This window comes from Numida meleagris, chromosome 2, assembly GCF_002078875.1.
Source record: "Numida meleagris isolate 19003 breed g44 Domestic line chromosome 2, NumMel1.0, whole genome shotgun sequence".
Lineage (NCBI taxonomy): Eukaryota > Metazoa > Chordata > Aves > Galliformes > Numididae > Numida > Numida meleagris.
Window position 1 is genome coordinate 75886049 of NC_034410.1, and position 16963 is coordinate 75903011.

The 16963-nt window shown below is 39.9% G+C and overlaps 1 protein-coding gene across 12 annotated transcripts in view; it reads left to right on the forward strand.

The window, feature by feature from the left end:
- Nucleotides 1–16963, forward strand: part of CTNND2 (catenin delta 2) — a 629078-nt gene that overhangs the window by 261801 nt on the left and 350314 nt on the right. The window contains exon 1 of one of the 12 annotated variants that reach the window (XM_021386185.1): nucleotides 7959–8019. The exons of the other annotated variants lie outside the window; for them this stretch is intronic. The gene's annotated coding sequence lies outside the window, so the exon portion shown is untranslated. Of the gene's footprint in view, nucleotides 1–7958; nucleotides 8020–16963 lie in introns of those variants that run through there. 12 annotated transcript variants of the gene reach the window in all.

Consider the following 16963-nt stretch of genomic DNA (forward strand, 5'->3'; position numbering starts at 1 on the left):
GGAAAGTGAAATTGCTGATAAACATATTCAGGTTCTGAAACCTTGGCTAATCTGATATTTCCGTGGTTACTGTTCATGAAACTGAAATGATTTTTCCCTGAGGGAAAATACCCATGCGAATATGCCCAGCAAGGTTGTGACATGTTGCATCAAAGTATATTAGTTTGTGTGATGGGGCTTTACATAGGAATTACCGAGGCAGTAATTCTGCAGTGTGCTTGGGGCTTGTACTGGAACAGGCTTTAGAGTCTTCATATCTTTGGTTTTCAAAAAAAAAAAGAAAGAAAGAAAGAAAAATCCCTTCTATGATTAGCATTTACATAGCACTTGCATATGTAGCACTTTATCACAAGCTAAATTTTGCTGACTTAAGAAGAACCCATATCAATTCTCAGGGCTTCTTCTGATTGCACTTCTGAGTTTCATCCAGCTGAAGAAGCAGCATAACTATGACAAAACAAATCAAGAATGATCCAAGAAGAAACCAGCCCAAGATACATCTCTGCTTTTTTTCTATTGTGAGAAGTGGGCAGCAGAATCCACTTGCTGTCACTGACTGAGCAAGGGACCCTCACCACTTCTTCCCCTGCTTCCAAAGTCAGGGCAATGAAAAACATCTCTGGGCATCTGAACCTTTATAGATGTCTTCTCTTTTTACCTGCCTCTGTGTGTCTGTATATATATATATACATCATTGACACAGAATGTTTTTTGTCCGAGGCTGTTCTCTATTTCAGTCAAACCCACTATATACCTTTGTGCAGCTTGCTTCAGGGTATCTTTCCTGCTCATTACCATTACTTCCAAAATCTGAGCAAATAATACTGAGCCAACTAACATTTTTTTTCTGATTTTAGTCAGCATAGAATTATGCATGTTCCTTCAGCGTATTATGAACCATTATCATCATTAACATTATCCTTAGGTAGGCAGTTCAAGTGCTTAAAACCTGCTTCTCTCAAGTTGTTTTCTTCTGAGCTTTGTCTGCCCCTTGGAAGAAAGCTGTAGTTATGAGATCGTAGAGTTTCTTACTTGCATCGTAGAGAACATCACAGCTGAATGTGTATATATAATGTTAATGTAATGCATATAACTGTTACAGCTACCAAATTATTTTGATTGAAGCCATGAATGAAAACAATTACTCTGTCAGTAATTCTAGGTATATTCCAGAATATACGCTGATGGCACAACTAAACAAAATATCTAATTAAATTATGCTGAGGCTGTTGCTTTAGTTACAAAAGATAAGGATGTTCAAACCCTGACAGTTCCTATTTCTCATCATCTTGTATCTCAGAATCGCAGCAAAATAGCGTGATGTGTCAGAGGTTTGACAGCAGTGCTTAGATAACATATGCATCATTGAAGACGTGAGTGTTATGTAAAAGGAGTGAGCCTGGTGGGAAGTGACGATATTTCTGTGATGTATTGAGTTCTGTTCATATATTCGTTACAGGGAAGACGACAGGGTCATGGCCATTCCTGCTGTTGCAGGAACCAGCTCAGACGAAAAGCTTCTTAGAAGCTTCTCGACTGCACAGTATCATGGAAATCCTTTCATGCAGAATTAAATATAAGGACCCTAAAGCCCAGCAGTCATCTGGGACTTCTGGGGGCTTCTCATCGAGGTGTCCCATTCTTGATTTTCATGAATTCTAGATTTTCAAAAACCTCCACACTTTATCCTTTCTCTCATCAGAAGTCTCTTTCAAACAAGAATTTCCAAGTACAGAGCAACTTTACCTGAAATTGTGCTCACAATTGTGTTAGCTGTTCAGTGCATTCTCCGTTTTGTGTGTGTGTGTGTGTGTGTGTGTATTTTGGGGTTTTTTTCTGAGGATGGATGCACTAAAACCTGATATGCACTAGCAGGGAATGAAGCCTGAGGCCACTTCGAGCGCGCTAAAGGGGAAGGAAAGTACAGTTACGCAGAGATGTTACGGCTCTGCACATCTTTTCCAAACAGAAGGCAGAAGAAGCCTGGATGTAGATCTGCAAGACAGCATCCTGGTCTTTTATTATAATGGACAGTATCAATCAGTTTCAGTGCAGTACTTAAAGTAATGACAGCCTTCTTTGTTCTTGAAGGCAGAAAAGAATTACTTTGAGGGTTCCAAATCGTCCATTGTATGTCTTTTCTCTCTGCACAAAATTTGTTCCTGATATATATCCATTTTCTTTCTCTGCCATCACTTTTTATTTTCACTTTAAAGTTAAAAAACACAAAATGAACATTTTCTGAAACCTAGCTGCAGCTAGGGACTGCAACACAGTTTGAAATTTACCTTAGATGGGAGGGGGTATGGTTTACTTATACTTCCATTAACAAGAGCATGTACTGTAAGAAAACCTGTTTTAAATATGAATAAATACTATCCTTTAAAAACTTACGGGGATTGATGAATTCCCTGTTTCTAAGTCCTTCCTATCTCACCTGAGCAGACAAGTAAAGCTCTGTGTTTCCTAGGTTCTTGAACCTTTGTTCTGGAAGCTGTGGCATCTCTGAAGGAGCAGGAGAACTCCCTCTCTTTGCATCCCTTTGGTAAATATGGAGACAGTGGATGCAGCTGCTGACCCCTTTCTCTGCCTCTCAGAAGGTTCTGCTCTGTGTGGAAATCACAGACTTTCAGACCTTTCCCTCCTGACTTCATCTGATTCTCCTTGTGTTTTGTGACTAATTTCTTGAGAAAAAGGAAAGCTAGGAACTGAGCAGAAACAATTATTTAGAAATTAGAAAAAAAGGGGAGGCAGAGAAATGAAAAGTGATGCTTAATTGTGAGAAGCTCGGAAGTGCATTAGCAAGGTGAAAAGGACAAGTTAAGAGCAGGTGAGGATACAATGGGACTGGCTGGGCAAACACAGGAAGCCAATGGTGTACTGAAACATAAGGACTTTGCTGGGTGAAGTAGAGCGTTCATGGTAGAGGTTTCTTCCTCTTAAACCTTGGGCTGCCCATGGGGCTGTTTATACTCCAGCCCAGCTCCTCCTCCCAACGTGTCAGGCCCAGCCTGGGAGCCATAGGCTGGTATTTCACATGTGCTTTTGTTACATTTTGGATATACCTGCGATAAGTCAGTTGAATTTGGTATTCAGTCTGTAATGGTAGCCCCCTGGTGCTTCCTGATTGCTTTGCAGGAGTTGAAGGATTTATCATCAAAAATAATCGATGAGGATGAAGCCAAAACAAGTATTCATAGGAAGATAAGCTAGTCTTGTGTCTAGACCAGAGTGCAGGGATTTCACTTGCACTGTACTAAATGACAGCTAAAAGTAATAATAATTTTGTTTCATATTAAAACAGTAAATCAAGTACTTAACTTAGATACACCTTGATTATCTTTCAGAATAGATTAATTCCTCGATCCAACTATCAACTTGCCAGTAAACTAGGCTTAAAAAATTTGACTAAATACCCACAGACATTTTAGTCTGTGTAAACTTACAGAGGAAACTAAGTGTCAGTGACAGAGACTTATTTTATTTTAAAGAGAAAGGTCACTGCTCTGCTTTTTGGGAAGAAATCCTAGTGTATACAGGGCTTTCCTTTGATGACTTGATTAACTGATTAATTTTGAGGATGCCTATTGTGGCAGAATAGGTGATCCAGGGCTGTTTGCTCAAACTCAATACTTAACACTCCAAAGGGGACTAGGTGATCTAGTCCAACCCCTACGATTCTGTGATTCTGTGTACCTGGCACACACTGGCTCTACCCCCATCCAGGCCATTTTACTCTGGGTATGGAAAGCACAGCCAGGCTAATTCAGCTCTGAACCTGCAAACAGAATGTTCCTGTTGAGCTGTAATTGAAATGCCTAGATCGGGGGAAGGGGCCAAAGAAGGTAAAAGGGAGGGAGAAAGTTTAAATTATAACCTAGAATCTATTGTTGCTGTGTTTGGAGACGTTCCCTTTTGCTGACCTGCTGCCCAAGCACTTGAATTGTTTGCATTTCAGTGCCGAGGGGCCACCTTCCCTGGGAAACTGCTGTGTCTTTGTTTTCAGCCAGTTGAGCTGTTTCTTCCCTGACCATAGAAACACCATTCTCAGTAAGCATTGGCTTCTCTGTGCTGTATTTCACCATACCTGCTTTTTTATACTGTAGCAGTGGAGGAGCTGCAAACCATTCCATGAAGGCACTGCTAGAAGCAGTCCCCCAAATCAGCTTAGCAGCTGTCTCCAGGGCTCTGCACCTGGCTCTCATTTGTTTTATATAAGCAGAAGAGGATAAAAGATGTATCTAATGGGCTCAAATAATGTTCTGGAGGAAAAGTATGAAGGATAATATTAGTTGCTGCATATTTGTGCAGATTTCACCCCTCTTCCTTTGTCAAGCCATGATCCTAAGCACTTTTGCTTTCCTGCTCTCACTGTGGGAATGCAAGTTTTGATGCTTATGCCAAGTACCAAGATTTGATGGATGTTGTATGTTAAGCTGTGAACTAACAGAAGGAACAGACGAATATATTCTTCTATCTTGCAGAGGACGACTTTGAAGTCAGCAACTCACAAAGACTTCAGAAAACTCAGAATTGTCAAATTGTTCACTTCTCAAATGCCAGTGTCAGGGTATGGGTTTTAAAGTCTAAAGTAAATGTTAGATCATGCAAGGCACTGAGCATTCTCAGTTGATGCTGGAGACCAGGCTGCTTCTAAATGATTCTTTGTCTGACAAAACTGCTTCTGTGCTAAAAATTTTAAGTACTCGGAGTATTTCAACTAAACAGAAGAGGATTTTAAAGGCTCTCCTCATTTCTGTATAAGGTATTACAGCACATCATTTGTTGCCTTGTCAAAATTTGTGTATTTTCTCATTAATGTTAAATTATTCCCAGGCTAGAAGAAGTCCTGTATAGTCTTCATGTGTATGTGACTTTGTTTTTGATGTCATTCAGATAGTGATACTGTAATTCACTGGTTATATTCAATTGCTGTTAAACTGACAAAATAAGAAAATGTGATCCCCCAAAGACTTTATTTGCATTGGGGGCAATCAGCACATTGGCAGTCTGTTCCTGTCATTCAGGATCATCCCACACCACAAACAGTTGCAGGGAGCTGAGGTTCTTTTTTGCTCAATGTCAAGCTGAAGGAGTATAAATTCTGCTTTTGAAATGACTGTTCAAGAGGTTTTACTTTGCTGCTCTGCCAGAATCCTTTACAAAGGCTACAGTGTTTGAGTACAGAATAGTATTTCTTACCACTTAACAGGATGCTCTTGGATTCTCTTTCCAACTCAGCAGGGCTCTCACATGGTGCCAGTGCTTTATTCCTTTCGTATCCGGCCTGTACTCTCAGTTCCAGGATTACTGTCAGGACCCCATGGGGAATGACTGCTCCCCGAGGGAGGGGGAGCTTGGGACCAAGAGTTCTAACAGGGCTGGCGGAGCAGGAGGCTTGCTGGCTGGTACCCAATCCTACGGTACCCAAGTGGGGCTGATACGGAGGTGGTGGCAAGATTCAGTGAAGAGTTCAGGCCATAGAAGGTTCACTAAAAAGGTTGGACAAGTTTTTGGTGATGAGGCAGGTCTGAGATGAAGCTAGGAGCACAAGTCAATGTGTTATGGTCAAGATAGGTGTAGAGAATCGTAGCCAGTGATTACCAGGGAAGGTGATGGAGTTGAGACAGATCCCAGGTCAAACTGGAAAGTCAGTCAGGGTCTGGATCTGTGCCAGTGGAGTACATGACCAGGCACAGGCATGGCTGCAGTGCAGCTGCAGAGTGGCTCAGGTGAGTGCCCAGTACTCTGCTTAACATCCATTTCTGCATAAAGGGTAGGGGAGCGACTGAGTCTCCTTCCAGCTTTCCTTAGAAAAGCTCTTCCAGGCTGACTGAGGCATCTCAGAGCTGGCCTTCTGAGCAGAAAGCAAGATGGCAGTGCATTCTAGGCCCTGGCAGGGGAGACAGGGTAGCCTAATCTCTGTGTCCTTGTGTCCTATAAAATGATGACCAGCAAATATGTTCCTTGTACTGACTGTAAGTACATTCAGGATGCAACTCCAAAGGCTATTTACTGGGCTATCTTCTGTAACTCATTAAATGGGCTAAAGCTATTAAAAATTCTTTAGAAAAACAACATAGGACAAGCATATTCATGCTTGCCCATGTTGTTTTTCCACAGATCTGTGGTATTTCATCTGCACTGTGTGCAATCTTGGAGGCAGACCATACTTGTCAACTAGTGACAATGCAAACATGAAACTGTTTCAGAAGCTGCCATTTTCTTTCAAGTACTCTTTCAAGTGCTGGTAGGCAGAGTAGCTTGTTCCTGATACACAGCAAATCAGAAGGAAATTTTTAGATCTTCAAGCCCCTGGGTGTGCTTTTATGAACAAAGGGATTTGTGTTCTTCTTTGAGGAAAACTGTCCATAGACCACCCACGTCTTCTGCCACATGGAAGGCAACATGGTAGGGAGTGCTGGAAAACAAGCAAAGTGATCTCTGTGGTTTACCTCTGTTAATCAGTTCCCTGACACAAGTGGAGGTCATGTCAACCCATAAAACCTTAGGTTAGGGCAGAGATCTCTCCCTTCTCCTTATTTACATTCTACATACCTCCAAAAAAGTTTCTGTAAACCATTAACAGTAACTCAAATATTCAGTTTGCCTGATCCATCACAGGTGCTGATCCTAAGATTAGTGACATCATCCATTCATGTGGTCTAAAAATATTAAAGGAAAAACAAAGGTACCCTACAGCTGTTCACTTCAATAATGGCTGCTCAGCACTGCTGAGATGCTGCTCATCTTTTTTGCAGCCACTAGGGCAGTAGTCAGTAGCCACAAACAAAGGCCAGGCTCAAGAACCCACTTTTACTATATTTGAGCCTTGGGGAACTTGTCCCAAGGTGGCCATCCCAAACTCTCAGAAAACCACTAGAGATATTCACATGGCTCTTTTTTTTGTTCTAAAGTAATGACTTGGTTTTCTGAAGTGATGCTTAGACGGTCAATCCATTTCATTCCCTACCTAAAATGTGCACATCAGAAAATGAAAGAAGACAAGCACCTTTCTTCTCCTTTCCCTCTCTGTCCTCCATGCCCTCATCTGCTGAAGCATTTAGTTCTAGAGAGTCATCGAAGAGCTGAAAATCAAAATCCACTAATTCTAGCCTGTAAATTCAATGCAAATAGCCATCGGTATTTTGTTCCTATGATCTTTCTCTGTTAAAGAAGGCTAAGGCTATGACACAATATTTTCATTTAAGGATTGGTGTGCACTTTCCTGTACAGACTATTTCATTTTGTCAGACTAGCCTTCCATGTCCAACACTGGAGTAGTAAATGTTGCAGAGCAGCAAAAACTCTGCACGCAATTTTTTCAGGCAAGTGCCTTGTGAGCCTTCAGAGTAGCAAGAGTTGGCTCTGGTGGCACTGCTGTACACAAACTGCATCTCCTGTGGCAGTCCTGCACATTGGGCAGCACTGGGAAGGATTTTCAGTTTCTGTGACTAGGAAACAGTGGGATGTTTTTCTCTGCTCGAGTGGGCGGAGCTACTCTAGTAGGCTTACACTAACATAACCAAAGATGTTGGGGATTCTGGGCATCCTTCACCTTGCAGACTTTCCGAGATGGATCTGTGTCTTTTCTGGCCAAGTGTGACTTGCCTGCAGAACTGAACAGAATAGATGTTTAGAGTCCTGTTTGTGAGGACCTCATTACTCAAATCAAGGCAGTGTTTTATGCAGGACATGTGTAAAGCTTTCTGTGTGTAATGGGATATTATCCAGGGAGACTGAAGGGAACTGCTAGAGTGTTTTTCTGCTTCAAGGTTTCTTTGGTGTTCACCTCAACTAAAAGCACCGGTTGCTTTTAAGGCTTGTTTATTTTTGTATTTTCTCCACAATTAATTAATTACTTTAGTGACAGATTTCCAGTTATTCTGACAATGCCTTTGGATAAGATTGAACTTCTTTGATCAACAGGAATCCTGGGAGGTGTTAGAATCCATCTACTGTAGCAGTGGCACTTGGGGATACTCCAGTACACAAAAAGATAACAAGAAGTTGCAAAAGGTACTGTCTAGCAATGACACAGCACAAAGCAGCTCAGTAAAAAGATGAAGGCCTTTAAATCAAAACTGTTTATGTGTACGCAGAACTAAAGTGAGTCTCAGTAATTTGTGTTTATTTCTTTATTCTTACTAGATTAATGATGCTCTGGAAAGGAGCAAGTAGGAAAAATTGGAGGTTATTTCATAGTAATAAAAATATTTCAAGATATTTATGTAGTACAACTTGCTTTGATACCTAGGTTAATACATACTTGTCAGAAATAAAAGTTAGATTTTTTTTTTTCCAAAGGCAAAACAGAACGTGGAGAAACTCTTGACTGTAGCTGTTAAATTCTTTCCTAGGTACTTCTTCTGAGTGGTACATGACTTGCATGTCAAGTTAAAACAGTTTTGCTGCCTGTTTCTTTTTTTTTTTTTAACCGTTCCACTTCAGTACATTCGGAAAGTTTTATTTTGAAATGGCAGTGCATTCAAGCAATGATGCCAAATTACAGGAATGTTACAGTTAATGCAGGACATTTAGTTGACTTTAATTTGTTCAGCTTTGTGAAAGCAGTGTTCTAGCAGTTAAAGAGTTGTTCAGGGATATGTGTCCTGAATTCTTCTGTGAAAAATTCTACAAAATCAGAAGAGCTGTTAGGACACCCAAATGACTCATAGAAGTAGTAGTTTACTGTCAAGAATGATGGATATGCAGGGTAAAGTCTTTCTGACAGGTTCTTTTTCAGAGACAAAACCACCCCAGCACTCCATCTTCTGTTTTATCACAACCTACCACCCCATCTTAGCTTTTGTAAGTTCCTGAAGCAGAAGGCACTAAGCCAAAAATGTGGCAGTTGGTTTGAAAACCTTGCATCAGGAGAGGATCTCAATGTTCCTGAAGTTATCTTGCCATTAGGAGATGCGTGTTGTAGGAGGCTGTGACAAGACCTTGAGTGAAATGAATAGACCTAGTCTTGTAGCTCCCAAAAAGACCAAAAAGTCTTTTAAGTGCAGAATAAGGGGGAAAAATATCTTTGAAATACAGAAAACTCCAAGTGGCTAGGAAGAAAGCAGAATAGAAGTGAAAGTGTTTCCCACTGTGTCCTGGTACAGTGAGTGAGCCTGTCGTGGCTTGCTTTATGCCAGCTCTGTGGCTCTGACTTGTCAGAGCTCTGAGCACGTGTCACCCTGAGCATGCTGCCTTTCCCCTCCATCCACCCTGGTGGCCTGGCTGCTCAGTCATCCCTCTGGCTCCTCCTCTTTCCCCCTTGCCTTGTGTCCTGCCATGACCACCTGCCCCACCAGCTGATCCTTCAGTACCAGCTTCTGGCATGGGGCCCAAGCATCCTACTGGGGTGGCATGGCCTCAGGCCCTCAGCTCACTGAGGGAGCTCAGCATGCCTCTATGGGCTTTGGCCTCACAAAGGTGTCTGGTGGCAGCTTCCCCCAGTGGCCTCTGAATTACTTGGCGTGGAGCTGCCTGGTGCTTTCCAGCAAACTGCTAAATCACGGTTCAGTCTGAGGCAAAACAAAGCTGCCCTTGACTTCAGGAATAACAAGTGACAGCCTTAATTATTCTTGGATTTAGAGGCCTACTGTTAGCACTAGACAATCAAAAAGGAGAGCCCTTTAATACTACTACTTGGTATGGGTTTGCTGGTAACTGGCACTTTATAATGATTCTGTTCGTTTGAGCAAGCTACTCTCATTTTGGGGTACTTTCACTTTGCTTCTCTGAAGACGGTAAACAGGGAGGGAATTTGTTCATTCTGAGCAGAACAGAGGATTTAAAGAGGTTTTCCTCAGCAGCACAGAGCAGCTCAGACAGCTCTTCCAAGCACATATCCTCTTCATGGTGTTGTATGGCATCTGCTAGTAAGCAACAGCACAGCAACAAAAGCTTTCTAGTCCAGGCAAACAAGAAAAGGTACCTTGTGATATGTGTTTGCTTGAGTGACTCTTCTGAGTATATCACTGGGCAGAAGAAGTTTGAATGGCTGTAAAGGCTGTGATATTTTTCACTGAAAAGCTGTCACTGAGATTACATTTTGAATCTTTCGTGCTTTTTTGCAAGTTGAATTTGTCAAAAGCTTACTTCAGTAAACATTCGGTTGAAATACTTAAAACCGCATATCCATCTAGTTCACCTAAGGTTGCTTTTTCCTGTTTATTTACAGTTTGCCTGTGAGCAGTGACTGTTGTGTCCCCATTTTGTCTAAATATTTTCCAGTTGTTAACTCTTCAATGTTTCTTAACTTGAGGAGTCCCTTCCCAAATGTTTGGAAAGCAGAACTTAATAGAAACTGCTTATAAGGTGTTTTTGAGTTCTGATGCAGAATACTCTTTTTTAGATACAAATAACACAATAACACTATTTAATTCTCAGCTGCAAAACACTATTTTTGAATGTAGTCACCACCATTAGCTATACATTTTCACCAGTGATGAACAAAACTCTGCATGCCACGCTTGTTAAAATCTGTACCAGCGAAGGTGATCCACTGTTTCACAGCTGCTATGATGACATTCTTGCTGAAACGTACCACCCACTGTCACACTGGGTTCGTATCAACTGTTTGGTTTCCATAAACATCAGCAGGCACTGATGAATGTCAATGGGTGCCATTTTTTTCCGCATGGAGGAATTCAGTGATGCATCTTTGCTTCATATGCACTCCCCTGTCAGACGCCATTTTGTCAGACTGCCCCTCTGTTGCCATCTGTCACATGGCGACAAAATGTAACGGAATATTGGTGGGAAGGTTCAACCTCTACTGCCGTACCACCAACGTCCACCTCTAATGTTGTGGACCAACACCATAAAGCATTAGTTTTAGAACAGGCCTAGTATATTCTGAACAATAAACCTATTTAGCTACTTACAATAGCTCTTTCGGTTTGAGATTTAAAGAAAACACTTTTTTTTTTTTCCTCAACTCCTAATAAAATATATTGTGATTTCTGCCAGTGCTATTTAAACTGTAGAATTTCCAGAGCAGCATGTGTTGCCATCACCCAAATAAATAAATGAAAACAGTGGCATGGGCTTCATTTTTCATAAAGAGATGAGTCAAATGAACTCTGTAAGTGCAGAAGAATGTACAAAGAAATGGGAACAAAAACAAGTAGAAAACTGTAGAGGTCTATCTGAAAAGATATCTTTGAAACCAAGAGTGTTTTTCTGTGCTGAAATCAGACATTCTGTGTGTAAAATCTTGAACAAAAGAGTAGATTATAAGAAAAGAGTAAAAATCAATGACTGCTTTTCACATTCAGTGTACAATGCCATGCTAAAGATAAGATAATGTCAGTATGTTTAAAAACAAATGAATAAACATGGAAGAGGAAGGATTTCGTTACTCTTACTGAGTTGAAGGGAATTCCCATATAGCTACATAGTTGAAACCAGCCTAGAAGTGATGCGTTGAAAGAGGGTTTTGTGTTTGCTTTTGTTTTGCTGTTGCTGCTCTTTCTTTTTTTTTTTTTAATCATCTGTTTCACATAGTGTAAGAAATAATTTTCCACTGCAAACAATTGTACTTCCCCATTGTAATTCCACATTGTACTTATCGCTTGTGAAGCCTTTGGTGTTTGAACTTCATAACTTTCACCCAATTTTTTCTCCTTGCTCTGCTCTATTAACAAAGCAGGTCTTTTTCAAATAAAGGCCAAGTTGGCTTCTATGCTTACTGCATCCTCTGGCAGAGATTAAAGTCCGTTGGTAAATATTTATTGATTTGTTTTTACCTTATTCATGAAATTTGGAAAGGTGCAACTGTCAACGGTTTATGGGCGTTCGGCCCGGTTCCGTGACGAAGGGTACGGGGGATCCACGGGCCCACACCCCAGGAAAAGGGAAAAGGGAAAAAGGGTAAGGAGATGGCCCTGAGAGCAAAGAACAGCGGCAACAATCTGAGGAGAAACAAATTAATTTACTAAATAAGATATCGGAATGCAAAGCAACATACTATAATACAATATAATTACAATTTAAGCTGATAAATCCAATACAGAGAGAGAATGTCCCAAAATCAAGGTAGGCCTTACTCTACTACCGACGATAAGACGGCTGGAGAGCGAGGTGCTGCCAAGACGAGAGACGGGCGGAAAAAGGGACGAGGTCTCGTGATCTGCAAGTTTTTATACTGTGAGCTTTTATCTTTTCCCTCTGGCTGGAAAATGGTAACAGAGGAGAAAAGTACCGTGGGGAATGTAGTAGTCCTTCTCTTCTGAGAACCAGGTACATTCACTACATGATGTTATGATGTGGAGTACCAATAACCGAAAATCACAAAACCATGACAGCAACAAACTTGTTTTATGCTGTTTTTCTTTGAACAAATTATTATTCTGGACAATATGATGATTGTTAACACTGTGTTAGGTTGGAGACTCCCTTAAAGGTTGGAGATCTTATAGTCCAGTATGGAAATAAAAGCCAAATATGATTCGTAGCACAATACAAAGGAAGAAAGATGTTTCACCAAGAATTTACATTATAGAGTTAAGGCATTTGTACTTGCTGTTTTTCTTGCAACAATTTTTATCTTCACCTCCCTTACATACCCTGTATAACTTGATTGAAAAGAGTGTTGTGTTTATTTGGGAAACTGTGGACATCTGATAATGCTGTTCCTTACGAAATGCACATGTTAGATGCTTTACACTTCAGTGACAAAATCTGCAGCTAGTAATATTGTCAAGGAGTGGCCATATGATACCCGTGGTGTATGAGGTCTAGTCTATATTGCATATGTCAAAGCAGGGTCAAAGCTATTCATAAACACTCTCCACATACCGTAGATACAAAGCTCTTGGGAAACATTAGATTCTTTTGAGTAACCGTCTATTCTAAATACACTCTAAATAAAATCAATGAGAATCATCAGCTTAGCCTGGAACTCTGAACTGTCTTACAGGGGCAAAAGCATCAGTGCTTACAAACGTCATAAAAAAAGAAGGAGATGCCTATTAAAAGAAACCAATTTGCAAGGATTTTGGCACCCTACAAAAATAGTTCAGAAAGGGTGACTTACTGTTTTTAATTCTAGTGCTGTACCAGTCTACCAAGTCAGCAGAAGTTAAGGGAGGTTGTAATGCATAATATTTGCAACATTTCATCCTTACAAAGAGTGAAGATTTTTTTTTAATTAGATTTGCTTGTGTTTGACCTACCACAGGTGACCATCATATATGTTGATACATCTTAGTCTCTACAGTAGGACCAGACATACATATGCAGAAAAAAAAATGGAAATTTTAGATTAAGAGATGAGCATGCAAAATTATAAGGAAAAACTGATAGAAATTGCTCAGCTGATGCAGAATTTTAGTCAAAAATTACTTCTTATTTATTTATTTTTTTAATTTACTGTGCCTTTAAGCCTATGTGAATATCCAGTACTTTGCCAGTAGTAATTGTTGTCAGTTTGGACATTAAGAAAGTAGACTTGACTGAAAGACAGATTGACTGATGACAAGGTATGCAATTATGCATGCTGTAGATTATGCATATTACTTTTAATAATTTAATGGCCTCAGAGAATGAAAGGTGTATATTAATATGCCTGGTTCAAGAGAACAAATGTTGGAAGAGTAGCTTATTTCTGTATTTCAAGTTTGAACAAATCACAGAACTGTAAGGATTGGAAGGGACCTCTGAAGATCATTGAGTCCAACGCCCTACTAAAGCAGGTACCCTACAGGTAGGCGTTCAGACAGGCCTTGAATATCTCTAGAGAAGGAGACTCCTCGACCTCTGTGGGCAGCCTGTTCCAGTGCTCCATCACTCTGACTGTGAAGTTCTTCTTTGGATTAGTATGGAACTTCCTGTGTTCCAGTATCTGCCCATTGCCCCTTGTTCTATTGCTGAACATAATTATAATATTTATTGATGAGTCCTCCAATTATTTACTGGACAGTGGCAGAAGGAAAGCTGAGAATGGCTACATTGTAACAGGATAAAAATAGAAAATGGTACTTCAATTCTTTCATCATGACACTGATATGGTAAAATGAATATGGTTAGCTTCCAAAGTCCCACCACATGAGATGTGGTGCTTCAGCAAAGGAAAAAGGACAGAAAAGTAGGAATGAATATGTATGGAGAATGCCTTTGGTTTTGACAAACTTCTCTTCCTGTAAAGAATAACTGTGTTCATTTTACTTTTGCAACAAGTGACTGGCAAGAACAAAAATGCAACAAAAGGATGTGAATTTGAACCTTCTTCAGTAGTTCAGGGAAAGAATAGCAAGGCCCCAATTCAGGCTGCTAATAGCACTTGTTTTAAGCTAAGCATAACTTCAAATGCCATTTCTGCATCAGAATTTGCCTGGTTTAACCCAGCAATTACAATCAAAGAAAATAAACTTTGAAACTCTTTCAATCATCACTCCTCAGGCTACTGCTGATAAGTCAAAATCATGGTCCTCAGCCCACATGCCTCCAAGGAAAAAGCCAATTTATTTGCTAGTACTGACTTCCAGAACTGTCATGGGTTTAAGGATGAGAATTTCTTAATCAATTTTTTGAGATAATAAATCTCTTTCTGACTGTGGGCTCTCAAGAGAGGGGCAGTGTGAAGTGTGAGTGTGAACTTAAATAGGAGCAATGGGTTTATATTGATGAGAAAATGAAAACCATACATATCTGAGAAAATTAGCTGTAATAACCTTCAGGAAGGAGTGTTTGACTTCAGTTTGTCATTATTCTCTGTACACAGATGTTCCACTGCATTGAGCAATATTTAGTTTTTGTGATGATATTTACTATACAATCCCATTTTGTGTTTTTGCTACCTCTTAAATGATGTCATTAATGGTTGACATTACAAAGCCCAGTCATGTTTCAGTAGGCACTCTGCTTGTCAAGGTGACAAATCAGTCACTGAAAATTACATGGAAATCTGTGGATTTCACTGAAGTTATGGCTGTGTTCACTGACAGCAGTGAATTTGGGACACTGTTCAAAACACTGAAATATCGACATTAAATGCATCGATGGCAACTGGGTCTATAGTCTTCAAGTAAATTCATCTGACAGGGGCTTATCTTGACCTCCTTAGAAACCCCATTCTGGATGAGTTAATCAAAACTTCATCACTGATGTAAGTGTGCTCAGCATAAAACCTCAGACAGGCAGGAATTTATTTGAAAAACACACCTTGCAGCATAGCACTGATGTTCTTCCTTTTGAGGATCTGAAGGGCAACCTACCAGTAGCATACAAAATTGGTTGTCCACTGTGGACTCTCATCCTATCTCAAAATTTTAAGGGCTGTGAAAAGCACACGAGGAAAGTGGTTGAAGCTGTTTATTGTCCTGTTACTTCATTACTTTTTCCCCTCCTTTGTTTTGCCAGTACTTCAGTACATGTTCTGCTCTTGTTCTAGAAGACCTAAATGAGTGAAATGAGTAAACAGTACATGTTTATTTTATATCTCAGTAGAGAATCTGAAATACTGAAGTATTTTTTCAGGGAATAGAGGATTATATAGTGACAGGAAAAGTGACAAAAAATTTCAAGCAATTTTGAATTCTTAGAAACTTAAATTGATGTTTGTCTGAGAATCTCCTTCCACACATCTAATACTGGATGTGCTGAATGGAAGCAAGCTGAAACTGTCTTAATCAAGACTACTGTTAAGAACTACTTGGGAAACTTCATTTACTTGCTTTTTGATGGTTCCAAAATGTGTGCAATTCCTTTCTCTGTACGTGATTTCATATTTCAAACTGCATGTATTCACTGAAATTTGTTCCTTGTTTCCTAATAAAATTCTGGTTTGTACACAGCTGCTGTGCTGCAGGGCACACAAAAAAGCAGAGTGCACACTAGTTGATTTATTCTATCTATTAAAGTCAGAATTTTAAACCAGTCTAAAAATGTGATTTAATAGCAGTTGTTACTTTCCCAAATGTCAAATTTTATCTTGTTCTGTCAGTGTACTTAGTTAGCACCCATGTACAAGACTTGCATTTGAATGCAAAAATACGTGCTACTTCAGTCTTAAGATTGACTACCTGAAATTGCTTTTAAAAATATAAATGATCCAGTCCAGATTGTTTCACTCCCTTCAGACTTGGTAATAATTCTTCATAGAGGTCAAAGGGAGGAACCTGAATTAGTTCAAAAATCTTCTTCAGCATAGAGACCAATACTATTAAAACCTGCTAGTTACCAAAATGATGGAGACAGAGGCTTTCCTGTCTAGAGCTATGCATAACGTTTGTTGCATTTCAAGCCAGATAATCACACATGAATAATTACACCTATATTGTACTACAGACACAAGACACTGACAGCAAACATTGAGACTTATCTGGTTGCATTTTTGAAATATTTCAAATGTTGCACTTTTCCCAGGACAAGAAGATATCGCTGTAGCAGTCACTCAGATTGAGTTTACGTGATGTTTCATGTGTTGTGAATAGTGTACCTTGCAGATAAAAACTTATGATATTTACAGTAATGTGCACTATGCTGTGGACGTTGCCTGTCAGTTCTATTTAACATCAGTCTAGAGGGATGCAAAAGCTAGCAACAGAAAAAAATCTGCGATATTACTAAATTAAACAAAAATTAAGTGCAGTGCTGATAGAGAGCAATGAACAATAGATAAGATAGCAGGACAAATATCTACAGGGTGGGGGGCCCAGGATAGGATGAGGAAAATTGCTTGAAGCATCTGAGTTTGCTTCACTGATTTCAAAAACTGGAATGAACATAGCAATTTAACTTCAGTTTCGCTATTCCAAATCTATCCATCAGCATGAGCCTGGGTGAATACCTGTGGTTTTTTTTCTTTTGATACGTGGGATGATCTGGATGAAATGTTTTGCATTACACCAGTAAGATATCTGTCTAATAATTGCTGGGAAGTTGTAGATGTGTACAGAGACTTAGTTTATTACTTCGTTAGGGGTGTTGCTAAGAGAGCACAGAGCCGGATAAGTGCTTTTCT